General features: G+C 54.0%; 1 protein-coding gene across 1 annotated transcript in view; it reads right to left on the bottom strand.

Moving 5' to 3' along the window:
• Nucleotides 1-8,886: 8,886 nt before the first annotated feature.
• The window catches only part of LY6H (lymphocyte antigen 6 complex, locus H), a 3,119-nt gene continuing 2,105 nt past the window's right edge, over nucleotides 8,887-9,900 (bottom strand). Inside the window, exon 4 of the mRNA XM_010836762.1 lies at nucleotides 8,887-9,897. The gene's annotated coding sequence lies outside the window, so the exon portion shown is untranslated. The remainder of the gene's footprint in view (nucleotides 9,898-9,900) is intronic.

Here is a 9,900-nt window from a genome sequence, read left to right as displayed (position 1 = left end):
GCTCCCTGGGGCTCCCTCCACCGTGTTTGCCCCTCCACTGCACCCTTCCCTCCAGAGTCTGAGTGGGTTGGTCCAGGAGGGAGGCAGTGGGCTCTGTGTGAAGGCTGCTCTGTTGCATCACAGAAACATAAGGCAGCGTAAAGCTCACTTAGCAGTTTCAACACCAGGGTGTCTGAAGGACACATTCCCTTCAACCACCAAATGCTTCAAGCCACAGAAATCTGAACTGTCTGCAGACCCCCGGAGCCCATGGCTGCTCCCAACAGCCACCTGCCACCCTGATGCCGGTCCTGCCGGTCCCCACAGGCAGGTGCACAGCCCCCGGGTTAGCAGGAGCAGCCTGATTTAAGGTGAGAAGCTGAGGGCTGCCTGGGAGTGCAAGGCACACAGCACAGAACGGGTGCACTGGGTCCCCAAAGGAACCTCAGAGTGCGCCCTCATTTGGAAACTAGGTCTTTGCAGGGGCAATTAGGATAAGAATGGAGGTGAGAACACGCTGGCTGATAGAAGATGTGCATGCTAAGTCACTTCATTCATGTCCGACTCTTTTCAACCCCATGGACTATATAGCCCGACAGGCTCCTCTGTCTGTGGGATTCTCCAGGCAAGAAAACTGGAGTGGATTGCCATGCCCTCCTCCAGGGGATCTTCCAACCCAAAGATCGAACCCATGTCTCCTGTGCCTCCTGCACTGCAGGCAGATTCTTTACCCACTGAGCCACCTGGGAAGCCCAGATAGATGATAGGTGATTGATAGATAATAGATAGATAAGTGACAGATAGATGATGATGATGGTAAATAGATAGAAAATAATGATGATAAAGATGGCTAGATATTTGATAGATGATATAAAGTGTTATTGTCTATAAAACAATGTTTTCTATCACATCTGAATAAAATAATGGTACAAAGGAATGTATGTGCGAGCATCAGCTTTCTGTGATATAGTGCCAACATGCATCCATGTTGGTTTGTGACACTCACTCATTCATAGCAGCTGCTGTATCATATCCCTTCCTGTGACCTGTGACCCCATCACACCTCGTCCACCCACTCTCCTGTGGGTGGGCATTTGGGCTGCTCCAGGATTTCTGCTCCTGTGAATGGTATGACCATACACATCCTCCTGGTACACACACTGACACTTCACTGCGTGATGTGCCAGAAGGAAATGGCTTGGCTATGGTAGGCAGAATATTCAGCTCCAAGAATACAACAGGCTGCGTTCCGCAGTGGCCATTCCAGAGTATCTCCAACCTGCGAGGTATGAGAGGCCCAGGTGGTGTACGTGGGCTTCCTTGGGGCAAACAGACTGAGAGTCTGTTAATCCGAGGCTAGGACTCTGCATCTGAGACTCAAATCTGCCTGGCAACGGTGGAAGCAGGACCTCTGCCTGTATGCAGGTGCCTTGACACCCATGCATGTCTTTGAAGGTCTCAGGACTCTCCTTGGCCTAGTAAACCTCCACAAAGTAGAAACGGAACACTCGACTTGAGCAGGAGGGCTCTGCCAAAAGACTCCAGGGATTTGAGGCATGGTAACCATGGCGACTACTGCAGGGAACACTGGGGGACATTCACCAAACAACCACTTGATTTCTCATTAGCTAATCTCAGTCTCCTTCCCAGCTGTGCTCCCTCAGATGGACCAGCCCTCCCCCTGGGGCCTCCCCTGGATCAAGACCCCATGTCACCTCAGGAAGGCAATGTCTTTCTGTCCATCTTGAAGTCTGTCTGTCTTGTTGCCTAGCTGGGCCACATGCTGCCCAGGGCCCTGTGCTCTGTGGGGAGGGAGCAGCGAGCCCTGGGCTTTCCTCTCAGCCCAGGGAGATCCAGGCAGTGGGTTGGTGGGCATGCTGACCCTGGGCTGCAGCCCAAGGAGGACTCGCTCCACCAGGTACAGCTGCTCCCCGGCGTGTTCAAGAAGCCCTCTTCTCATCATGTGTGATTCTTAACATATCTGACTACTACTCTTCATCCCTCACTCACTCATTTTTATTTTACTCATTCATTCAGCAAAATCGTGCGTGCTTGCCTGCTAAGTTGCTTCAGTCGTGCCCAACTCTTTGCAACCCTATGGACTGTAGCCCACCATGCTCCTCTGTCCATGGCTGGCTTTCAAAGTCAGTCCCAGCTGGTGGTGAGGAAGATCCAGACCCGCTCTAGGGCCCTCACCGCCCCCCTCCTCCCTTGGTCAGTTCATTGTGGCAGATCCTCTGCATGTCTTAGGGACAAATGCATAAACCAACAGAGAGAATGGATGAGTGAAGGGCTCTCGGAATGTATGAACTCTGCCATTGACTGCAGAGTTCGGCTGGTGGGAGTTGGGCTGGCTCCATCCTTCAGGCAGGAGAGACGACCACACTTGTCAGTGACAAAGGTCCAGGAAGGCCAGCCCTGGTGCTGGTTCCCCAGAGACGCTTGCTGGTGACATATCAAGGCATTGACACAGGAGCGCACGGAGGGACAGCCTCCGCCTGCGTGAGCTGAGGCGCAGGGCAAGCTAGGGGCTAGGCTCAGTGCACCACAGGGGGTTAGGCGCAGTGCTCCATGGGAAGGAGCAGAAGCCCCTCCCGACTGGGGGCTAGGCGCAGTGCTCCATGGGAAGGAGCAGAGACCCCTCCCCACTGGAAAGACCGGCGGGCTCCTCCTCAGGGCAACAGAGAGGTGTGAAAAGGCAGGGAGAAAAGGGCCCTGGTTTTGCATAAAGACACCCTGGGGACTTCCCTGGTGGCCCAATGGTCGAGGATCTGCACTTTCAATGCAGGGGACATGGAATCAATCCCTGGTGGAGGAACTAAGATCCCACATGTCTCGGGGCAGCTGAGCCCTCACAGGCCAAGTACGGAGCCTGCGCTCTAGGGCCCACGTGCCCATGCACCACAGCAAGCCCACACGCCTGAACGAAGACCCAACACAGCCCAAAAAAGGCACCTTGGGTGGACCCAGAGGAGCACAGGGCAGACAATTCTCGCCTGTGTCACTGACTGAATATATTAGCTATGGAGGAGACCCTCACCTAATTCTCAGGACTTCGGGCCCAGTGCCCCATGCTGCCCCTCCGGGAAGGGTAAGAAAGCCCCTGGCACCCTCCGCAGGGGCAGGGCCCAGACTGTCTCACCTGTCTTACTCCCAGCTCTATCCCCGAGGCCTACAGCGTAGCACCTGGGTCCAAAAAAGTAGTGTAATGAATAAAAAAGCACATGAAACCTCAACTCGCCCTCCAAGCTCCTCTGGTGGGCACCCACAGCTTATCATGGGGTGAGGGTGGTGCAGATTCCTGGGGCACTTGACATCAGGATTTCTGGGCACAGGGCCTGAGCTTCTGTGTTGGAACCCTCACCTGAAGGAATCCTGCTGGAGTTTGAAAACTGGTGCACGGAGCACCAGGGGAGGCTTCTCGCATCCACCTTGCTTCCTTACCTGCCTGGGTGGTGGGGCTGGAGGCGAGGGGGCGGGCACTACTGTCCTCCCACCAGGAGAAGCAGGAAGAGCTGGGGGCTCTGCCCAGCTCAGCTCTATTCACCGATGCTTGCCAACACCTGATGCATGCAGAGCTGCATCGCCAGCTGTCCCGTGGGGCCCCAGGAGGGAGGAGGAGACAGGGGCACCCAGGTGTTGGAGGGCTTGGGGAGAAACAAGATCCCGACGGGATCAGAGGCTCCTCAGGGGGCTGGGAGCATAGGCGGGAAGGTGTACCAGGAAGTACACTGCCTAAGAGCCTGAAGTCTGGAAGGGGCTTCGACGGAAGAGAGGAGGGATCAGGCAAGCCTTGAGCCCTGAGGGAACTGAGGGGGCCGTTCACTGTCCCACACCCCCACACTTCCACCACCAGCATTCTGCCAGCAGGGACAGGAGGGCCGGAAGCCTGACTTCTAGGCTCAGCCCCTCCTCCACTTACAACTCTCCAGCGAGCTGAGTGTGTCCGCACCTCACAGACACAGAAGCCGGCTCAGAAGGGAAACAGAACTTGGCCAAAATCACACAGCAAGAAGGTGTCAGAAGAGACACCTGGGTCCAGGCATTTCCTGCAGATTCAGTGACATCAGCATCTTACCTCTTCCAGGTCTGCTTCCTAGGTGTCAAGTGGGCATAGGAAGACCTATACTTGGGCCGCTATCAAGTGCACGTGGGGAAGAGATGGACAGATGCTCTGAGGGACAGACCCAGCGGGCAGGGCGTGGGAGGGTGGCTCAGAGCACCGGCCACCCTGCAGCTCCCCTGGGCCAGCGCCAAAGACACCCCCCAGCCCCATCGAGAGGGCACTGGGAAAATGGACCCCCAGGAGCAGACTGCTCCGGAGCATGGGTGGTGGGAAATTGCCCGTCTGTTCCACGAGGCTGCCAAAATCCTGAGCTCACCTCCAACAAAGGTATCCCAAGGCAAAGTAGTCACCAGTCTCAATCATGACTCTGGTTCAACCATCACACAACACAACTGCTGGTGATTTGAAGCCAGCAGAAGTTTAAAAGGGCACTATGCCGTGACCACTGGGGTTTGTTTGTGCCACAAAGACCATCAGGACATGGAACAAGAGAACCCACTGTATTAACTACCAATTAAATGAGGGAACACAAGGTGATAACAACAGATGGTGAAGGGTATTTCTTTTCAACTCATCAGACATTCCTAATAAAGAAATCTATTGAAATATGAGTAAATAAAGGTCTAAGCTGAATAAAGACAGATGATCAAATCCAAAAGCAAACATCAACTCAGGGTGCAACAGGGAAGATCTTCCATTAACACAGAGGCCCTGGATCACTGCCACTATTCAACTATGCTTTGCAGACCCCAGCTAATGCAATAGAAACCAAAATTAGATAAGCAAGGAAAATATTGGGAAAACACAGCCAAATAGTCTTCATTTGTAGATTATCTGATTGCATGTATGTATCATGCCTTGGAAGTTTAAGAGATTCTGATAATAGAATTTAGGGAGATATACATTGGAAAGTAAGTCTCTTTCCCTTCCCCTGGTTGCCTGACACCCTCTGCACCAACTTGATAGTCCCTGTGTTGTGAACCCCACTTGTCTGTGGTCCAGAAGCCTCATTCTGCAGCCCCCAGCCCCTCAGGAGTCGCTGCATGACCTCGGTTCTGTTGGGGGATGCCTCCAGACAACACCCACAGACAGCTCCACCAGGGCAAGGGGCAATTCCCAGCCCGCCCACTCTGCCGCCGAGAGAGGTTCCCCGCATCCCCCCAGCAGAGTCCCTGCTGAGGCCCCTCCAACCCAGGGGGACTCTGGCCGATACACTAGAGGGTGTGAGCACAGGCCAGCCTCAGGAGAATGAGGGGCAAACTTGAATCTGTAACAATTACTCTCTCAAGACCCGTCTTACCAGGTGGTGGAAACCTACCTGTCTTGGCCCACCTTTCCCTGGGCTGTGCCCAGCGGGGATGGCGGACATGTTGGCTGCAGTGCCCCTCAGCTCGACCCGGCCTCACACGGCCACCAAGGCTCTCGGGCTGAATGAGTCTCGCATCTCTAGTCTGTGGGCCTCGCCTCCAGCACTCGCCCAGTTGGCAGGCGGGAGCTTGGTGTGGCCACCTGCTGCCCCCTCACCCGCCCATCTTGCTCCAAGGCCCCGCTCTCAGGAGCTTCTCTCTGTGACCCAGACCACCCTCCACTCCTTCCAAGCCCTTCCACTCAGGGGCACCACTGCCTCACCTTCGAGAGTTTCCCCCAGCGCCGAGCCTGGAAGTGTTTTGAGGGGCTTCTCCCTAAACTCGCTCGGTTTTGATATCTCTCTCTGAGAGGCCCGTGGCGCGGTGGGTGGAGGATTTGGGAAACATGGAGGCCAGCCTTCTGAGGGCTCCTGCGGATCCCTCAACCCCTTCCCTCGTCATCCTGCTGGAGTGGGGGACTGGTGGGGGCTGAGTACTTCTGGAATAAACACCACAAATAAAATGGAAAACATCACCTCACTACATGAAAAATTACCTTAAAGGAAAATGGAGGGGATCAAATGCCACTTCCAACACCCCCAAAACTACAGATTACTCAGCAGTAAATATATCAAGGAAAATACAAGAGCCACATGAAGAAAACGATGCACTTGTATGGAGGGACTGAATACACGGTGAGATACATGGAGTTTCTCAGCGGCAGGACTTCCAACAGTGAAGAATGCTCCCTTCCCCAGCTTCGAACCAAAATGAGCGAAAGTCCAGTCAAAACCCCCAGGAGGGTGTGGGACTAGACTCATCTGTAAGAACAAACTGTAAGAAGTGGCAAGAGTCGTTTAAAAGAAGAGAAGGCAGGCTCTTGCCTCACCAATTGTTGAAACTGGGCTGCAGTCAAGCAGCTTGATGGGACCCAAAGCGGGAGGAGGCCCCCAGGTGGGGAGGGGTCCCCTGCCATTTGGGTGCAGCCCCGAAACACACACACACATGTGGAAATGCACTCTGTTATCCACACGGTGCTTAAGTCACCAGGGAAAGATGGCTTATTCAAAAAATGGCATTGAGCAAAACGACATGTGTTTGGGGGAAGTCCCTGCCTCCTGCCACACTCTAAACTCCAGAACTAGATATCCGAATGTGGACGCCACATCTGTAACAATATTACAAGAAAACACGGAGATTATTTTCCTCAGGAAAGGGTAGAAGATGTGTTCATAAAACCCGAAACCCAGAAACCATAAAACAGCAATTAGATCCGGCCACACGAAACTCAAGATACATACGTACAATGAAGACATCAAAAACAAAGATGCAAGGAAATATTTGCAAAACACACACCATGGCAAAGACTGTTTCCTTGACACACACACGAGTCTGACAAGTCACAGGAAAAGACAAAGTCTCAATAGTAGGAGGGGTTATTGCACAATCACAGAAGAAACACAGGGGCTGACAAACGCTTAGGACATCCAGCCTCACTCGTTACTTCTTTTCAATATTTACTTACTTGGCTGAACCCAGTCTTAGCTGTGGCAGATGGAATCTTTTTAGTTGTGGCATGCCAGCTCTTAATGTGGGATCTAACTCCCTGACCAAGGGTCAAAACCAGGCAGTGGCAGCATGGAGTCTTAGCCACTGGACCACCAGGGAAGTCCCACTAATGCCTTCTTAAGTGGTGCTCAGAGTAAGGTTCATAAAAGTCCTAAAGTTGAATAACACCTCTGTGAGGGATGCGGATGGAGTTGGTGTGACTGACTTAACGTGGCCCTTTCTGAGGCACGTATTTCATTGTTAGGTCGATGTCCTCTCCAGCTCAGCTGTCCTCGTCTCGGAATCAATGTGACAGAAATAATCGCCTGACCCCGTAAAGATACGGGGACTAGCACAGTCATGGCAGTGCGTGCATGCTCAGTCACTTCAGTTGTGTCTAACTCTTTGCAACCCTATGGACTGTAGCCACCAGGCTCCTCTGTCCTTGGGATTCTCCAGGCAAGAATCCTGGAGTGGGTTGCCACGCCCTCCTCCAGGGGATCTTCCCAACCCAGGGATCAAACCAGCATCTCCTGCACTGAAAGTGGATTCTTTACCCACTGAGCCACCAGAGAACCCTGGTCACTGCAGTACTACTGGTGAAAACCACTGAGGGGACGGACCCCTGTGCCCTCCACAAGGGGAGGCCGAATGGGTCCTGGCTCATTGGTCTAGGGGATACTCAGCCGCTGACACTGAAAGAGAAAGGTCCATCTAGACCTCCTGACCCAGGAAGGTGTCCTTGATGAACTGTCCAGAAGAGGAGTCCGTGGCACCCTGGCGAGAGACTCAATTCCTAGATAGGTTGATAAGAAGGCCAGGGTCCCCGAGAAGGAGAAGGGGATCTGGAGCCCTCGAGGAGAAAGGGGTCTGGGGCTCTCAAGGAGGAAGGGAGAACTTTTTTTTTTGCTTTGTTTAGTCATATAACAAAGTATCTTGCTCAAGGACATGTTTCTCCTTAACAAGAACCTTCTGACTAACCTTGCAATCTTAAGACTTATATTGTGGGAGTGGGTCTGGTAAGACCTTTCTATTGTTAGTTCTAATCTTGTTAATTTAAGATGTTTGTTGTGGGAGTGGATCTGGTGAAAGTATATAGTGTGTTAGTCACTCAGTTGTGTGACCCCATGGACTGTAGCCTGCGAGGCTCCTTGGTCCATGGAATTCTCCAGGCAAGAGTACTGGAGTGGGTTGCTATTTCCTTCTCCAAAAGTATATGAGGCCTTGATAAGACTAGTGAGTTTGGGCACTCTCCGTCCCCCTTCTGATGTCTATGTCAGAAGCTTTGTCTGTCCCTTTTTAAACTTTAATAAAACTCTGCTACACAAAAGCTCTTGAGTGATCAAGCCTGGTCTCTGGTCCTGAAGCTAAATCTTCTACTTCGGAAATCACAAATTCGACATCATTCACCATAAGCTATCACTGGCTGATCAACACGTGTGTGCGCGTGCCCCAGGGCCAAGCTGGCACACCGGCTGCAGGCTTCGATCCTTCCGAGAGCTCACAAAGGTGGGGGCTACTGAGAAGCCCTCAGAGGTCGGGGCACAAGCTCAGGTTCGGTTGCGTGGAAACAGGAGCTGAGATGTCGAGGCCAGGTTGTCTGGGCCGCAGTGCCCTCCTTCTAAGCCCCCTGTCTACTCGGAATTGCGCATCTTCAATAAAAGACTTGGGAGAACTTTACGCCTTTTTGTGTTTTAAACACTTGCCTCAAATAACAAATCCAGCAAAGACTAGGTAGAGGTTGGTTTGAACCCATGCCCCTGGGGTGGTCAGTCCACATCCTCCCAACAACTCCAGGTGTCCCATTGCTCCAGATCGCCTGGCTCCAGCTCCCAGCCTCCCCCAAATCCCCAAGGTTCTCTGCCTGCTTCCCCTGAGCCAGCCACGTCTGCCAGGTCACCCGCCAGCAGCACCCAGTCCCGAGGGTCCCAAAAGCAGCAGACGCACTCAGTGGGTAGCACACTTTACTAAGGTTTGGGGGAGGGGTACATCGCAGAGCAGCAGAGCAAACTTAAAACGGAGTGGGAGACATCCTCCGACAAGCCCCTCGGCCCTCTCCACCAGCGGGAAGTTGACACCGACCAGTATCCACCGACCCTACTCGCCCCCCGTTCACTCCCCCGGGACCTCCAGACCCCTCTCCGTCATGCTTGCAGAGAAGCCCAGGGAGGAAGGCCAGGGCCAGCCCTGGGGAGAGACCATTCATTCATCACTATCATTTATTCCAGGTGGTGCAGGACCCAGGAGTGGTCACGGGCTGGGTCAGCCACAGAGGGATGAGGAGGAACTGGCCAAGGACCAAACCCCAGAGAGCCTGGAGGGGCTGCGGAGCCTCACGTGGTGAGCCTGGGCCACAAGATAACTCACGTGGCCAAGGGGTGCAGAGGCCGGCTGGACTCAGGGGTGCAGGGACGAACAGAGGGCCCACTGCTAGAGCAAAAAAGGCCGGGGAAAGCCGCACTCTCGGGTCAACCTCCAGGGGCCCTCCCTGCCTCCTCCCACCCGAAGCACCCTGTCCCTCTGTGCCATCCCGCAGACCCCGGTTCGGGGACTGGCCTTCCATACCCTACCTGCGGTGGCACCCGACTCAGCGTGGGGATGTGAGTGTGCCTAGTTCTGTGGCAGACTCCTGGCACGTGAGCCTGAAACGGCCCGACGGCTCTTGGGGAGTGGACCACCCCCAGTGGGAAAGGGCACGTGGAGACCTGCACACGGGGCCGTGTCTGCATGTTCTCGTCTGCACACACACCTGGACCTGTGCGGTTTGCCTGAGCTGGGGCACACCGATTCAGGAGCTGCTGTGACACCAATGTGTCAGCGTGGGTGCACGTGGGGAGCATGAGCGTGGTGTGGTGGGTAGTGTGCCCTCAGTGGGTATGGGTGTGGGTCTGGTGTGTCCATCTCCCTAGTGTGTGCATACACCGTTGCAAGGCCTCACCCTCAGGCCCACCCTGTGACCTT

Source organism: Bison bison, unplaced genomic scaffold, assembly GCF_000754665.1.
Source record: "Bison bison bison isolate TAMUID 2011002044 unplaced genomic scaffold, Bison_UMD1.0 scf7180017845702, whole genome shotgun sequence".
In the NCBI taxonomy this organism is placed as follows: domain Eukaryota; kingdom Metazoa; phylum Chordata; class Mammalia; order Artiodactyla; family Bovidae; genus Bison; species Bison bison.
This window is presented reverse-complemented; position numbering and strand designations above follow the sequence as displayed.